Genomic DNA, 18,709 nt, shown 5'->3' with positions numbered 1-18,709 from the left:
AATAATACATCACCAATGTAGCATGACCAATTTCTTATATATTTAAAAAAGGGAAGGATACAGAAAAGTATCTTCAAAGTGAGCAACAAATAAATTATCCACACTGGGGGTCATAGTCACCCCGATGCCAATGCCATGATGTTGTAAATACATATCATCAGCAAAACAAAAATAATTCCAAGTAAGGGCAATTTTTGCTAAATTGTAAATAAAGCCCGAAGCAATATGTTGTGGTCTAGGGTGCTTAGATAGAATGTTTTCAATAGTATTCAGCACAGCCTGTTGCACTCGGGGGTGGACCCTTGACCTGGGGCAGGGTGGAATGGCTCCTGAAAGGAAACAGGAGGTAACTGGCCCCGGGGGCGGAGTACTGAAGGAGCCAGAGGCTAGGTAGAGTTTCACCACTGGAAGCCCGAGGTCCCCCCGGGAGGAGCCCTTAGGGACCCAGGCCGATTGGACTTAGGTGGGCCTCACAGGGTCTCTTGGGAGAATGATAGTCCAGCGTGCCCACAGACACAGAAGGAGCGTGGTCAGGTTCGAGCTGGAGCAGGGAGAACCAGAACAGGGTTGGTGACGACAAGGCGAGGAACAGAGCCAGAATCTGGAGGCACGGTCAGGCAGGCGAAAGGTCAATGTCCATAGATCAGTCTGAGGAGTGGTCACCAAAGCAAGGATCAGATACTGGAGGTCAGATGTAATCAGAGGCAAGCAGAGGTCCCTGAGGCAGGAGGCAGACAGACAAGTAGATCAGGAACAGACTGAGGTCCTTGAGGCAGGCGGCAGACAGTTGAGTAGATCAGGAACAGGCTGGGTCTTGAGGCAGGCGGCAGACAGACGAGTCAGGAACTAGTGAGGGTCATAGACAGGCAGCAGACAGGCAGGCAGGTCAAGAACAAGCCGAGGTCAGTACCAGAAGTCAGTCTGAGGGTACTACCTGGGAAGGCAGATAGACGAACCCAGGAACAGACAGGGCTCAGGAACGAGGATACAAGAACAAATCAGGAACGGAACTGGAACAGAAGGATCCTGGAACAAGACTAGGAACAAGCAGGAACAAACGTAAAGACAATCTAGCAGAGTACTAACCCAATTGCCAAGGCAAGGAAATGCAGTCAGGAACTTCCTTATATCGTAACTCAATCAGGGCGCGCCGCGGAATCTAGTCCCGCCCTCGGCCCTACAAGTCTCGGGGCAGGCTGTGCATCCGTATGGGCATGGCTAGCATGGAGGAAGACGCTGAACCTCGGCGTGAGGCCTGGCATGCAGTGGAAGGCCTGGCGACCGCTGCCATGGCCCGCCATGGTCTAGCTGGACTAGCAACCACCATGAGGGAGGTCGTCCCGGGACTCGCTGAGGAACTATGCAGGTGAGCGGTCCCATGCGTGGGACAGGTGCGGGCGGGATGGGTAACAGTACCCCCCCTTCTAGGCCTCCCCCTACGCGCCCGTGGTTTCTCAGGGGGCATTCTATGGAAAATCTTCAAAAGATCCTTATTGAGAATATTTCGAGATGGTTCCCACGGATTCTCCTCAGTCCCATAGCCCTCCCAGGCTAAGAGGTATTTCCACTTGCCTCGGCATCGTCGGATGTCGAGGACGTCTCTTACCTGGAGAGACATGTCTGGTTCTGCAGAGACACGCGGAGCAGGAGGGGCTTTACGAAAGGGCCAGGAGAGAACCAATGGCTTCAACAGGGACACGTGAAATGTGTTGTGGATACCCAATGAACGAGGTAACTGCAGTTGATAGGAAACAGCTCCTACTCTTCTGATTATTGGAAATGGTCCTATGTATTTAGGAGCCAGGCGGTGCGAGGGTAGTCTTAGGTGGATGTGTCGAGCACTCAACCATACCTTCTGGCCTGGATGAAAGAGTGGAGCAGGTCGTCTATGAAGATCAGAGGAGCGCTTGGTGCATTCTGCAGCTTGTGCTAGTCGCTCCCTTACTCGGGTCCACATGTGGCGAATGGTTTGAGCCATGGATTGAGCTGCTGGAGACAGAACCGTCAACGGTACAAGAAGAGGCAGCCGGGGCTGCCTTCCGAAGACTACTGCAAACTGAGATGTGTCGGTGGCTGCTGCAACATGAGTGTTATGTGACAGCTTGGCCCAGGGGAAGAGCTCCGACCAATTGTCTTGTAGATCATTAACGTAGGAACATAGAAATGTCTTCAAGATCCAATTGGTTCTCTCAGCCTGCCCATTCACCTGACGATGGTAGGCCGATGTATTGTTCAGAGTAATATTGAATTTTTGGCACAAGGAATGCCAATATTTGGCGGAAAACTGTGGTCCCCGGTCGGACACAATCTCCTTGGGGAGTCCATGAAGATGGAAAATATTCTTCAGAAAGAGTTTAGCAAGTTCCAGGGCTGAAGGGAAACCCGGTAGAGGAATAAAGTGTCCCATTTTCGAGATGCGGTTGATAACGACCCATATCACCGTGTTGTTCTGGGAAACAGGCAGATCTGTAATAAAATCTGTAGAAATGCTGGACCACGGTTCAGTAGGTGCTGGGAGAGGCTGAAGCAAGCCCCAAGGCTTCCCTGTAGGTGGTTTTTGCTGAGCACAAGTGGGACATGAGTCCACATAGTTTCGGGAATCTTGTATCATAGTAGGTCACCAATAATGCCTTCTTAGCATCTCCAAGGTCCAGGCATGACCAGGGTGGCCTGCCATTTTGGAATCGTGAGCCCACCTTAGCACATGCTCATGTAATTGGCGGGGAACGACGGTCTTCCCAACTGAAACTGTGGTGGTAGCCACCAAGGTAATACAAGCAGGATCAATAATGAAACTGGGAGCCTCTGGAGCATCCTCCGGCTCAAAAGATCTAGAGAGCGCATCAGCGCGCAGGTTCTTAGAACATGGACGGAAGCAGAGGTTGAAGTTAAATCTCTCGAAGAATAGGGCCCACCGGGCCTGATGGGGGTTTAGAAGTTGGGCTTCTTTGAGATGTTCGAGGTTCTTGTGGTCCATGTAGATAGTAAACTTATGTTGCGCCCCTTCCAACCAGGGGCGCCACTCCTGAAGCGCCAGTTTGAGTGCAAGGAGTTTGCAGTCGCCTACAGTGTAACATTGTTCCGTGGGGGAAAACTTATGAGAGTAAAACGAGCAGGGTACCAGCTTGCCTGTAGGAGAATGTTGACTCAGGACGGCTCCGGCACTGACTGCGGAAGTGTCAACTTCCACAATGAATGGATGTCTGGGATCGGGGTGGTAGAGACATGGGCCGGAGCCAAAGGCCTCTTTAATTCGCTGGAAGGTGGCAATAGCTTTCAGCGTCCAGACTCGGGTGTTGGCCCCTTTCCTAGTCATAGCAGTGAGTGGGGCAACTATTGAACAGTAGTTCGCAATGAAGCTCCGGTAATAATTAGTGAATCCTAAGAAGTGTTGTAATGCATGGAGGCCTATTGGCTGAGGCCAATCGCGGATTCCCTGAAGCTTCTCTGGATTCATCGCGATTCCTCGATTGGAGATGATGTATCCCAGGAAAGGTAAGCAGTTCCACTCAAATAAACATTTTTCTAGCTTTGTGTACAGGTGATTCTCCCTCAGATGTTGGAGAACAATGCAGATGTATTCACGGTGTGTGTATTCTAAATATATAATTTAGAAAAGATCAGGATGTCGTTGAGGTAGAAGACTACAAAATTGTACAGGAGATCTCGGAAGATTTCATTCATGAGGCGCTGAAAGACGGCTGGCACGTTGCATAGCCCAAAAGGCATTACGACATATTTGTAGTGGCCGTCTCTGGTATTAAACGCCGTCTTCCAGATATCATCGGGTTGGATACGTACCAAGTTGTACTCATCTCTCAGATCCAGTTTGGAGAAGATTCATGCCCCTTTAAGACGGTCGAACAACTCACTGATCAGGGGTAACGGATAACGGTCTTTACGGGTTATTGCATTGAGACCCCTGTAATCAATACAGGGTCAGAGTCAACCATCCTTTTTCTTCAGAAAGAAGCACTTAGAGAAGATAAGGCCATTGCGGAAAGATTAAATGATTTCTTTGCTTCGGTGTTTACTGAAGAGGCTGTTGGGGAAGTACCCGTAATGGAGAAGGTTTTCATGGGTAATGATTCAGATGGACTGAATCAAATCACGGTGAACCTAGAAGATGTGGTAGGCCTGATTGACAAACTGAAGAGTAGTATATCACCTGGATCGGATGGTATACACCCCAGAGTTCTGAAGGAACTAAAAAATGAAATTTCAGACCTATTAGTAAAAATTTGTAACCTATCATTAAAATCATCCATTGTACCTGAAGACTGGAAGATAGCAAATGTAACCCCAATATTTAAAAAGGGCTCCAGGGGTGATCTGGGAAACTACAGACCGGTTAGCCTGACTTCAGTGCCAGGAAAAATAGTGGAAAGTGTTCTAAAGATCAAAATCACAGAACATATAGAAAGACATGGTTTAATGGAATAAAGTCAGCATGGCTTTACCCAGGGCAAGTCTTGCCTCACAAATCTGCTTCACTTTTTTGAAGGAGTTAATAGACATGTGGATAAAGGTGAACCGGTAGATGTAGTATACTTGGATTTTCCAAAGGCATTTGACAAAGTTCCTCATGAGAGGCTTCTAGGAAAAGTAAAAAGTCATGGGATAGGTGGCGATGCCCTTTCGTGGATTGCAAATTGGCTAAAAGACAGGAAACAGAGAGTAGGATTAAATGGACAATTTTCTTAGTGGAAGGGAGTGGACAGTGGAGTGCCTCAGGGGTCTGTATTGGGACCCTTACTTTTCAATATATTTATAAATGATCTGGAAAGAAATACGATGAGTGAGATAATCAAATTTGCAGATGACACAAAATTGTTCAGAGTAGTTAAATTACAAGCAGATTGTGATAAATTGCAGGAAGACCTTGTGAGACTGGAAAATTGGGCTCCAAATGGCAGATGAAATTTAATGTGGATAAGTGCAAGGTGATGCATATAGGGAAAAATAACCCATGCTATAATTACACAATGTTGGGTTCCATATTAGGTGCTACAACCCAAGAAAGAGATCTAGGTGTCATAGTGGATAACATATTGAAATCGTCGGTTCAGTGTGCTTCGGCAGTCAAAAAAGCAAACAGAATGATACAATGAGTCAACCAGGTGGATCAACCAATCATTTATGTATCTTGGGAACAGCATAAAGTGCTGGAATTTTTGTAAATTTAGTTGTTAAGTAAGCAATCTCTTTTTTTGTCAAAAAACCAGCATCAACAGCTACCGATATTTCTTGGTCTATTAACTTTTCAATCTGTGGTGTGGGATCTCCATACAATTTTCTATAATAGGCAGAATCCCCTAATTGGTTATTGACTTCCAATACATATTGTCTGCACCACTATTGCACAACCCTTATCAGTGGGTTGAATGATCACATCTTTATTTTATTGCAATTCCTTCAAAGTCAGCATGTGGGCCCATGATAAATTATGTGATATGGGTGGTAAATGTTGTTCCAAATTAGCAACATCCTTTAGGACTAAATCCATAAAACATTTGATATATGGGTCTACTGATCCTGGAGGAATCCAGCGTGATGTCAGGTGTACTCAGAACAATCCATAGTAGAACTTGTATTACTGAACAAAAGCCGTACTTGCAAAAGTCTAAAGAATCTGTACAAGTCAATCTGACATTGAAATGAATTATACTGGTAAGCAGGTATGAAGGGATGTCCTTTATTCAAACCTCTTCAAGACACTTTCCAGTAAGATTTACTATGGAGGTTGACACGCTTGTGACTGTGTATACGGGTGTGATTGATGATATTCCTGTGGTGGACGGTATTCCTGAGGGAGACGATTGAAGTAACGACCTTGAAATGGATATCTTTATCGATTTGTGCTGTCTTCTAAAAAATGACCAGACATGACGGGATGTGGTTGATTATAACCAGAGTGTGTACGTGGATCATCTTCATCAGAACTAGATGAAGAATTACTAGAGAAGTAAAAGAAAAGTGACTTTCTTCTTAGGCTGATATTTTGGTTGCTGCCACAAGTAAATAAGCCCTGATTTATAATCTTTCTTGTCTCTGCGGAACGTTTTGTATCTTTTCCACACGAATAGTAGATTTAAATTGATCAATTGCAGCTCTATGTGCTGCTAAAGATTTTTCAAACTCCTCTAAAGAAAAAGAGGTTTGTAAAATAGATTCCATCGCCTGAATCGATTGTTGTAGGTCTTCTGCTGTTTTTTTGGTGGTTTCAATGATCAGCAGCATAAGGTCCAGTGTGCACTTATTTAATATAGAAGTCCATTTGACTATGAATTCTTCATTGTTAGAGAACAATTTTGGTTCTTTGTTAATACTTAAACCTCAAGGGATCATTTGCTGCTTAACGTATTGTAAGAGGGTAGCACTATGTAGTTCAGCACGGACCAAGCGTTTATGCTGAGCCAGCAATTCAGGCAATGACAAATTAGAAAGTCCTTCATGATCATCATTAACATCCTTAACAACAGTAGATATATATATTCATCATGTAACTGAAGATCCCAGTCCATGGTATGTTATGTGGAGTAGAGGATGACATTGTGATTGACTAAGTTAAAGGAGCCCGCTAGTCAAAGAGGAATACTTTCACTAGAAAACAGCGCGACAATAAAGGAAAACTCAGAAATATACTTTAAGAAAATACTTTCCCACATACCACTGCACACTTTTTTATGCCATCATAATAGAGACACTACCAGTACCAGGACCTTCATTGTCTTATAAATAATCATCTGGCAAAATTTTGTACTTTTTTTTTCAGAACATTTTTTGGTTGCATTTAAAAACTTATCTTTGCTTGAAGAATACACATCCCATCTTGACATGGTCCACATTTCAAAACAAGTGTTTCTGCTTCAGGAGGTAGTCTCATTAATGTGAGCTTTGTCTTCAAGTTCTGTAAAACCCCTAAAATATATATTAGTAACAAAGTAACGAGCAATCACAAATATCATCTTAATTCCTCTACTTACACATTCCACCTGGAGCACGTCCTGCTGCACCTGGTTGATGTTCTCTGATCAGGAGACCTTCCTCCTCCAAGACAGCACCAGGACTGCCAGTCTGAAGTTGGGACTGGACTACTATGTCCCTGAAGGTCTCATCTATATACCTCTCTGTCTGCCTCATCTCCTCCAGGTCTGCCACTCTAGCCTCCAGAGATCGGACTCGTTCTCTGAGAGCCAGGAGCTCCTTGCATCAGATACACATGTACAACTTCTCACCGGCGGGTAAAAAATCATACATGTGACACTCGATGCAAAAGACTGGGAAGCCCCCCTCTTGCTGCTGGACTGCTGCCTTCATCTTAAATTTGTTCAGTTCCTAGTTAAGTTTTAGGTTGCTATGGGAGTAGGACTGCATACAATTATGGTCCTTTAAATGTATTAGTATACATTATATATCTGGTAGTGACTTATAAGGGAATGATCAAACTCTTGATAAGGTGTGGGGAATTTCTGAATTTAAGTTAAAAGGCTGATTAATTTTTTTTATTTATTTTTAGTGTGAAAGTGTCACTTACCCATAAATTAAAGGATGAGCTAGGGGTGTGTGTGTGTGTGTGTGTGTGTGTGTGTGTGTGGGGTGATTGGGAAATATAAAGCATACATTTGTTGCCTGCTTTTCTGACTATTTAAAACAAAACACACAAACTTCTGTTTTTGCCTGCCTGCCTTTCTATCTATTTAATACAAAACACACACACTTCTGTTTTTTGCCTGCCTTTCTGGCTACCTATTTAATATAAAACACATAAACTCCTGTTTTTTGCCTGCCTTTCTGACTCCTATTTAATACAAAACTCACAAAACTCCTGGCTTTTGCCTGCCCTCTGACTGGTGACTAGCTATTCAATACAGACCCACAAACTCACTAAATAATATACCCCAATAGTTTTACTTCTCCCCAGTACTTTTAAGTTTTAAAAATTTCCCCAAGCTGTACTTACTGGTTCTTTTCGGCCACCAGCAAGGTGATCCTCTCCTCTCAGTGCTCCCACAGTCCAGTGGGATAGGTCATCATGCTTCTAGGACCATGTTATAGCTGAAGACTAAAATAGACTTTACTTCGTTTAGTTGCCTGGGACTTATTTCTCTTGCCTCAGGCTGGATAAGCCAGCAGGAAAGCCTGCTATAATTTAATGAATACAAGACTTAAGGAGTCCCAGTGGGAAAGAGTCATCCATTCTTTGCTCTGCTGCATGCACAGCCCTGCTAAGAAAATATATCTAACAGCATAGCATGCTAAGTAAAAAGACCAAATAAATTTTGCCATTCCTCCTCCTTGTTGGACTTACACAATTTAATATTAATACTGAATAGTGATTTGAATGATATTTAGTACTTACATACTGGAGCACCATGGGAGCTGTATCAGATAATGAATGTGGTTACAAGATCACTAGCTCAGGGCTTCCCAAAGCTGGCCTGGTGACCCCACACCCTATCATGTTTTCAGGGTATCCACATATGCGTAAGATAAATTTGCATGCACTCTTTCCCCAGTGCATGGAAATTCTCTCATGCATATTCATTGAGGATATGTCGAAAACCCGACTGGCTGTGGGGCTACCGGTACAAGTTTGGAAAGCCCTGAGGTAGCCCAAAGTATTTACAGCCTTTGGAAGGCCAGGAAGTTGAGGGACTCGTTCAAGGTCAACAAGGAGTGTTGGAAAGGGGAATTCCCCTGGACTTTCTACATTCACAGCTCTCTGCACCATTTACTGGATTCTTCTGCCAACCTGAATTAAATAGACCACTGTGAGATATGAGATATTATTTCTGGGAAGATTTGATTTTCAGTAACCCCTTCACGGATATAAAAACAGCTGAAAGGACACCATTTTGTTTACAAAATGCACTTTTAACCATTTGCTTTCATGCTGGTTAAAGGCTGAGTAAAAACGAGAAGCAAATCAAACAAGAAATCAAGATTTCAGAACAGTTCCTGAATTTAATGATGAGCAGAAGTGTGTGTGTGAATTTTGCTGAAATCACTTGTTAAGATTCGTGGTCGTTAGGTAGCCCTTGTAAGCCAAGGCATTCACTCCCCAAAGCTGGTCAGTCTTAGCGCGACTCTAAGCTGCCGGAGTCAGCCTCCCATGCCTCTTTATCTCTTCTCAGCCCCGATGTGGCCTGGCCTCAGTGTGGTAGGTACGCTGCTGGACCCAGCATCCCTCACCGCCATGATGATGCAACCTGGCTTCCCCTTAGACAGATGCAGGGCCCACAGCAGGAAAATTCCTGCAGTGCCCTCTGATGACATCAGACAGCCCTTCCTATATGAGTGCTCTATGGACAGCTCATCATTGTCTCAGCAACGGGTCTCCTGCTTTGCAATGTGTGTTGCCAGCATTCCTGAGTTCCTGTGTCCTTAGCTTGTCTTCTCCTGCCTTGCCTTGTGTCCTTCAGCCTTGCCTTACCTCATTCTACCTGATACCTTAGATGATTAATTGACTTTTGGAATGATGCTGTGTCTAATACTCTTGATAAAATAGCCACTATTAAGCAATTCAATCCCAAAAATCATTGTTTTAAGCCTTGGCTTTCATTTGAACTGATTAAGTTTCGATATTCCCTCCACAAATGTGATCAATCTTGGCATACATCTCCCACTCATGAAATGGCAAGCAATTTTAGATTTTTACTCACCTATTTCCAAGCCAAAATTTTAGAGACAAAGAAACTTTTTTATTCTGAAAAAATCAGGAAATTTGGCTTTGACTCTAAGGCCCTTTTCCAATTTGCTAAATAATTAATGTCTCCTCCTTCTCAAGATTCCTTTTCTTCTAATTCACTTTATGCTGATTCTTTTATGAGATTTTTCAAACTGAAAGTTGATAATATTAGCTCTAAATTTTCGAAGGTTCCCCCATGGCATTGTACTTAAGACTTGCCAACTGCTGCTACATGGTCCTCATTTATTCGAGTTCCTCAAATCGAAATTGTAAACTGTTTAAACCTTAAAACTCAGCTTCAAGGTGCTGCCCCAAGAACACACACAGAGGTCCACTAGTACAGACAAAGTTAAGTTTATTATTCAATATTGAAAGTCAATCATATAAGACCTCTGGAAGATACAGAGTGGGAGCCTCATGTTTTTTTAAGGCTCTCCCTGCGTGTCTCAGCGTTTGTCAGTGAGTGCTGACTTTTTATAGGTAAAACATACAATGATCCCTAATAGGATTTCATAGAGTATCAGGTACCACGTGTCCTGTGTCCAAATCAGACAACCTATGTCTAAGATACCCTGGTCCCACCTCCCATATTGAGATCCAATTAGGCCTAGCACATACCCACGTATCTGATGATTAGTTTCAGTAGGCCTTTGTTCTGTCACTCGTTCCAGTATTTTGATCAGACTCCTAATCTCATGGGGATCTCCAGTTATACTGGGCCCCTCAAATTGAGACAGTATTCTGTGAGAACATGGCCTGGTCCATGTGTTCGTTGTGACCTCATGACCCTCCATCATATCTAAATAGGTCTGAATTCATTCCAGATGTCTCCTAGAAGCCATTCAAGCTTGGGTCTGATTTCCTTGTATGTCAGAAATTCCAGTTAGGCCAGAGGAAGCAAAGGATTCTGGATAAGCTGAGTGAACCAAAGTCTGAGCCAAAGTTTTCATGTTAGGCTTCCCATATATCAAAACATAATTTCCACTATGAATATGGTATTTTTTCCTTCGAGCAACTGCTTTGTTGCACGTTTTAAAGCCAACAAAGACCTGTTGTCCCCTGTTCTTACTCTAATTGTAAAGAAATCATTTGAGGAAGGATCTCTTCCAGATTGTCTAAAGAAGGCTGCTATTAAACTGATCCTTAAAAAGTTGACTTTAGATGGCTCTGATTTAAGTAATTACAGGCCCATCTCACCCCTACCTTTCATGTCAAAAGTTATTGAGCAAGCTGCATTGACTCAGCTAAATAGTCATCTTGAAAACCACGAGATTCTCAATCCTCATCAATTTGGATTTTGGAAATCCATGAGCACAGAACTTTTATTGCTCTCACTAGTTGATTCTTTTAGAAGGGGACTTGATAATGGTAGCAAGTTCTTCTGGTCTCACTCGATATTTCAGCAGCATTTGATACAGTAGATCTTGATATACTTCTTTTTCACCTTCAAGAATGCAGTATATGACAAGGTGTTGGATTGGTTTACAGCTTTTATCAAGAATAGAACGCAATATGTGATTTATATGAGTGAATCTACTCAATTGGTAAATCTTAACACTGGTGTTCCGCAAGGATCTGCTTTATCAGCTGTTTTGTTTAATATTTATATAGCCCCTATTGCAAAATTGCTTGGCACAATGTGTGATGGATACAAGATCTATGCTGATGATATACAATTTTTTATCTGTATATGTCCGACTTGGAAAGTTGGACGTATACAGATACTTTAGATCATTTACAGCTCTGTTTTTCATCGATTCAATCTTGGTTACATCATAATAAGTTGTCTTTGAATATGTCTAAAACTGAATTCCTGATTTTAAAACAATCATATTCTTTGAAGAATTATCCTTCTAACTCTTTGGGAAATTGAGTTTTCGATCCATCTGATTCTATCAAACGTCTAGGCATTTTACTTGACCTTTCCTTTAAACTTCAAATTAAAGCCGATATTCGTTTGGGTTTCTATAAGCTTTGAGTTATTGCTGGTCTAAAAAAGCTATTAATTCCTGCTGATTTCCAGATGGTTATTCAAGCTATTATTTTTCCCATGATTGATTATTGTAATAGCTTATATTTAGGACTACCTGCCTCTACTTTACAACCTTTTCAGTTGCTTCTCAGTTCTGCAGCCCACCTGCTTACTGGTACTAAACGGAATCAACATATCACACCGGTTTTAATAGATTTATATTGATAGCCCATTAAACAGTGCATTGCTTATAAAGCTAGTATACTAACTCCTAAACCTCTGAACCCAAACACTTGTTTATGGGTAATGCTTTATTAAATGTGCATAAACCTTCCAGAGTACTTCGCACATCTCAACTTGGCTTGTTAGACATCCCCTCAGTTATAGTCACTTGTCTTTCTTCTACCAGAGACTCAGTCTTCTCAGTAGCAGTCCCAGCAATAAGGAACTCTTTACCAATTGAATTGAGACTGAATCCTTGTGGCAAAATGTTTAAGACGATGCTCAAAATTTGTTTCTGCAACAGGCTATTTAGATGATTTGTACTGATTACTGTCTCACAGGCATTTGATACAGATGACTCTCTAGTAATTTAACTGTTTGATATTTATTTACTGTATTTGTTTGAACTATATTTTCATTTGTTATTTTATTATTTATATAAATTACTATTTTATTTATGTTATACCTTGTACATCGCTTCGGACTTTTAATTTTTTTATTTATGCAATTTCCAAATATAACTTAAGACAATACACTTGAATAGAAATTAAGTGGCAAATCATGGAAAATACATAAGTTTGTGAAGGAATTAAAAAGAACCAACAAGAAGAAAATAACATAACAAGACCACCACAAACAAAGCCCTCAAATAGGGGGTAACAATGTCACCACTTCAAGATAGTCTAAATAGAAAACTAAGACACAAGGAAAAAGCTGGCTTTATCAAGGGCCTATATAATGAACGAACTAGTACATTATGTCATAGATGACATAAAACCTTGGTACACCCCAAAACTAAAATCCATAAAACAGGATCTCAGAAAAAAAGAACAACATTGGCGCAAAAACCCAACATATGCCAACATCACGGCATTCAAAACCACGATGCACCATTACAGAATATCCATCCTCCAAGCAAAAAGAGACTTTTACTCCCAAAAAATCCACCACTTCATTTTCGACCCGAGAGCGCTTTTTTCCTTGGTCTCATCCCTCACTAAACCCCCATCGACATCCATACCAGACGATAAAGCAGCAAGCAAAGCAGAAGAACTGGCAACCTACTTCAAAAACAAGATCCCAAACCTACTAACGCAATCCAATAATAATTATAATATTAATTATACTACACCAGTAATACCTCGAGCTGCTGTCCCATCACAAAAGGCTAGCCTTAGGGAATTCGAACCGACCTCATCCTTAGAGGTCGAAAATATCCTAAAAAAGCTCAAACCTTCTTCACACCCTCAGGATACCATACCCACCAATCTCCTCATCTCTTGTGCTGAAACCATTTCCAAACCCATCGCACAAATCATCAATTGCTCCTTCTCTCAAGGGCTTGTACCCGACCCACTAAAAATGGCAATCATAAAACCACTAATAAAAAAACCTAATCTTTCTCCAGAAAACCCGGCTAATTTTCGTCCAATAGCTAATCTACCGTTCATCGCAAAAATCTTGGAACGAGTTGCAAATAAACAACTAACAGAATACCTAAATGACCACAACATTCTTTCCCCATCGCAGTTCGGCTTCCGCCAATCTCGAAGCACTGAAACTCTACTAATCTCACTAACGGACTCTATTTTACTGAATCTTGAAAACAGACATCCCTGTCTCCTCATCCTCCTAGATCTAACAGCAGCATTTGACACGGTCAATCATAACACATTAATAGATCGTCTGTCAGACATAGGTATTAGAGATGAGGCCCTCAACTGGTTCAAATCATTCCTACAGAACAGACAGTATAAGGTCAAGGTCAACAAAGAAGAATCTCAACCAGTCACCTGCAACTTAGGAGTCCCACAAGGATCGTCACTCTCTCCAACATTATTCAATATTTACCTCCTACCACTCTGCCAGCTCCTCATCAACCTAAATCTCATCCACTACTTATACGCAGACGATGTTCAGATACTGATTCCAATTACGGAATCTCTCCAAAAAACTCTGGACTTCTGGAACTCTTGCCAACAAGCCATCAACAACTTACTCACTAGCCTCAACCTGATCCTTAATCAAAACAAAACAGAATATCTCCTCATCTCCCAAAATGGAACCAACACACTTCCAAGTACCATCATGTCTACCCAATTAACAATGACCCCACAAGTCAGAAATCTAGGAATTATACTGGACAATCAAATGAATTACAGATCACTCATAAATAACATCGTAAAGGACGGATTCTTCAAATTACAAGTCCTAAAAAGACTGAGACCTCTCCTACATTTTAAAGACTTCCGATTAGTTCTACAAGCAATCATTCTCACGAAAATAGACTACTGCAACTCACTTCTACTGGGTCTACCTGCAAACGCCATAAAACCGCTACAGATGCTGCAAAACGCTGCAGCGAGGATCTTAACCAAGTCCAACAAAAGAGACCACATCTCACCCATCTTAAAAAGCCTACACTGGCTTCCCGTCAAATTCAGAATACTTTTCAAAGTGCTCTCAGTAACCCACAAGGCACTACACAACCTGGCACCACTCGAGCTCAAATTCCCTCTCCAACTCCACACCTCTACCAGACCAGTGAGACAAGCCTACAAAAACAACCTTCAAATCCCACCGATGAAGTCAGCATTAAGCAAAAGAGCTTTCTCCACAGCAGGTCCTAAAATCTGGAACACTCTCCCGTCAGATCTCAGATCAGTGCAATGCTCCACTACATTTAAAAAACGACTCAAGACTTGGTTATTCAACCAAGCTTTCCCTTAACATCAACTTGCGGAATATCCCTGCCAATGATCCCCTCCGTGGGAACACGCTAGAGAACTATATGGACCTCTAGAAATCACATATTCTTTGGCAGTCTAATTATCTAACAACATTATAATACCACCTGTTTAGCTAGACTACATTAGGCACCGTACCTTTTAATTATGTTATTAACCCCATATATCTTAACCCAAGTTAATTCGACCTGTTCATTGTAAGACATTTACTTGTCATTGTTATTGTTGAGAATGTAAACCGAATTGATCAATAATTCTGTTATTGGAAAGTCGGTATAGAAAAATGCTAAATAAATAAATAAATAAATAAGAAAATAACATAACAAGACCACCACAAACAAAGCCCTCAAATAGGGGGTAACAATGTCACCACTTCAAGATAGTCTAAATAGAAAACTAAGACACAAGGAAAAAGCTGGCTTTATCAAGGGCCTATATAATGAACGAACTAGTACATTATGTCATAGATGGTTAGTTAGGCATCAGAGCAGAAAAAGATATCGAGGATACTTTATTAGTCAAAAAGGCAGACAATTGAGATGGTTGAAAAAAAATATAGGAGGCATTTTGATATTTAATGATACATTTACAAGGGAACTTTAAAATAAAAAAATAGCTCCCAACTCCAAAACCTTTGGTTTAAATAACAGAAATTGCCTCCTCTTTTTTTGAGTCTGCTTAGAGAGACAAATCAGGAAAAACCTGAATCCTCATATTGAAAAAGAGATCCAACCTATGGCGGAAGAACATTTTCAAAATCCAATCTTTAGCTGATTCCATCAGGAAAGAAACTATCAGAATAGCTGGCTTGACCAAGTCTTTCTGAGATGTTTCCAGAAGGGCGGTAACATCCAAAGGTGACTTTGCAATAGGAGAGAACACAGACATTTCATTAGATTTCACAGGGACCTTTTTAAAAGATGGTGTATGGTAGATACGAGAGATAAGTGGAAACGCCTTTTCAGGAATCTTCAAAATATCAAGTAGATATTTCTTCCACATTTCTTTAGGGGCCATTTTAGAATCTTTAGGGAAATTAATAAAACCCCAATTTTTCCCCCTAACTTGATTTTCAAAATTTTCCAACCGTGAGGAAAGCCATTGATTTTCCTTAATAATATTTTATTGCAAGTCAGTCATATGTCCCATATCTTTTATACATGAATCACAATTTGCCTTAATATTGTTGCGCTGGAGAGGAGGCCTTGAGCATCGGAATGCTCAAGGCCTTGGCAAATCTGTTGCACTGCGGTGGAAGGGAGCGCTAGGAGGCGCTCCCCATAGCGGGACGAGGGATGTGTGCCCTTGTGGCAAGACGAAGCCTTGTCTGGGAATGGAGCTTGGAAGTCCGGAGACAAGACGTGGAGCTTGGAACACAGGGGATGAGACATGGCGAGCAAGGTCCCTCAGGCGCCCTACACAGCCCATAGGCTGGTCACGGACCACACTGTCCTCTGCACGCCTTTCACAGCCGGATGGCTGGTCGCGGACCACGAGAGGAACGGGCAAGCTCTGGACGTAGACTCAGGTCAGGACAAGTTACCCCTTGGATCCTCCGGAGTAGGAACAGGATATTTATTATTTATTTATTTTTAGTTTTTATAAACCGACGTTCCTGTATAATATACACATCGCACCGGTGTACAATGAAACAAAACTGTCGCCTCGGGGGCTTACATTTAACAAATAACATTATAAAAATAACATGGATATTAACATTTAAACCTTTAAAATAATTAAACAGATAAACAGAGAGGAGAATGACAGAAATTAAAGGAACATAAAGAACTTAGTCTTTAAAACAGGAACTTGGGAACCGGAAACTTGGATCAAGTTAAAACAAGGAACCTCCGGAGGCACGGGTACTCAGGACCTGGGACAACGAGACGAGGCATCAAGACGTGGACATCAGGAACTTGGACAACAGAAACTCGGATGCCAGGCAGGAGCAAAGTACAGTGAAGTCCATGGAGGAGAAGCTCCTAGGAGGACTGGCTCCTTGCTGAGAGGCCCTTTTGTAGGGCTGGAGAGGCAACTCCCTGGGAGGAGTTCAAGGAGGGCCACATCTGAGCTGTCCCTTTAAAAAGGGAAATGAGGCGCGGCCTCACCTCTTAGGGGAAGAGGCAGGACCAAGGAGAGTGGCCATGTTGCCGCGCCGGGAGAAGCAGGCCCTGAGACATCGGAGCGGCTCCTGCCGCAAAGAGATGGAGGGCGGCTCCTGCTGCTGAAGAGGAGCTCCAGAGTGGCCCACCGGCCGTGGAAGAGGATGACATCGACAGTGGCCTCCAGGCCTCAGGAGGAAGACTGGTTGGCGGCTCCATGCCGCAGGAAAGGCCCCGGCTTCGGCGGCCTCCAGGCCGCAGCTAGAAAGCAGCAGCAGTGGTCCAGGCTGTGGAGGGCAGCAGCGTTGGGAGCAGGGCCGGCACTGGGAAGGGGTGAGAGGCCTCCCATGGCTCCGGCCACGGGAGGAAGCGCAACAAATATTAGCCACTTCTGATTCCACAGATTTCAAATGCACATCCAGGTGTCCCAAAGAATTAACCAAAGGGTTAATCTGACAAGCAATATTGTTATTAAGTGCCTGGATAGTGTCCTATAAAGATTCAATAATTATTGTTGGAGGTTTTACCAATTCCACTGGTTGGAAAGCAGAAAAGGTGGAAATTATTTCTTCATTATGCCCAGCAGCAGTGTTGACAGATGAGTCCCCCGCCTTCCCGTGATCAACAGTTAGCTCTGAAGGAAAGAGCACTGAATCAGCGGTGGCAGTAGGAGCTATGGCATCTTTGGAAACTCCAACCGACGCCTTTCCTCGATGCTGGATCAGTGCGCGGACCTCCGCAGGGTTAGAGGAGGTGGATCATTCTTCCGATGAGAGAGAGGTGGACAGTTCTGGGAGGGGGATCAGGTTCAACTGCTTCCCGGTCAGCCTCCAGTGAGCCTATTCCCAACGCAAGCCCTCCACAGCGCAGATGGGCATCCATTGGACCCAGAACAGCTGAGGAGGAAGACAGAGAACGTAATCCCTGCTCTCTGGCTCTTCTCTTTCTGCCAGAGTGGGGCATATTGAGCAGAAAAGAACTGCGCCCGAGCAAGACGGCTCATACATGCCGAATCAGTTCAGCCATCTTGAAATACTTGTACATCGCTTCAGGCTTTTTAGTGTGGGGTGATTAATAAATAAATAAATTCATTCATTCAGCCTTAGCTTGCCTCTTCCAGCCTCATCCTTGCCTTGTCCTGCCTTCTTTGTTTTCTTCAGTTTCCTTCGTTCAGCTCGCCTTGTCCGGCTTTGTCTTGTTTGTCTTGTCCAGTGTCTTTGGTGTGTCTCGGTCCTCCCTTGGCCTGATACTCGAGATCTTGACCTTCTGCCTGGACCTGACCACGTTTTGCCTGCTGCCTGCACCTGACCTTCTGCCTAGACCTGACCACATTTATTCACAACCTGTTTCTACCTTGGCTTGTCTTTGAGTTGTCTACCTGCTGCCTATCCTGACCCCAGTGTGCTATTGGAATCTGGCTCTTGCCTCTGCCCTAGGGACCTGCCTAAGGGCTGATATAGGTGAAGCTCCAGCCTGTCCCGTTACAGGGCACATGCGCCAGCTGTCGGCATAGGCCTCGTAGGCTCCCCTACTATGCCACAGCACCAAGGGCTCATGCCAATCTTTATATCGCTTGTTTGAATTAGACAGACCTTCCTGTAAGATACAGCAGACTGATTCTCTGTAAACTACAAGCAGCACTGCTAACCCTAATCCTCAGAAAATATTGAGGCTGTTTTCCAAATTAGTATTTTCCTGGGTAGCCTGGCGTGGTTGACCATTGTCTTTTTTTTTCCAGCTTAAAGAATGTGCACTTTTAGTGTTCTTGGAGAAATGTTTAGCCAGGGAAGAACTGCGCATGGCTACATTTGATTTTCAAATAGCCAGGCATTATTGTGCGCTGCCGGGTTGTCTGTACAAAAAGGAGGTGCAGAGTGGGTGCACCTTTTGTACGAGCTTACGTTACTGTCTTTAATTTTCAAAGGAAATCTATCCTTTACTCCTGGAAAAGGAGCTGCAAGGTGTTGCACAGACA

The sequence above is a fragment of the Rhinatrema bivittatum genome, chromosome 9 (genome assembly GCF_901001135.1).
Source record: "Rhinatrema bivittatum chromosome 9, aRhiBiv1.1, whole genome shotgun sequence".
NCBI lineage: Eukaryota > Metazoa > Chordata > Amphibia > Gymnophiona > Rhinatrematidae > Rhinatrema > Rhinatrema bivittatum.
Note: the sequence above shows the minus strand (reverse complement) of the source record.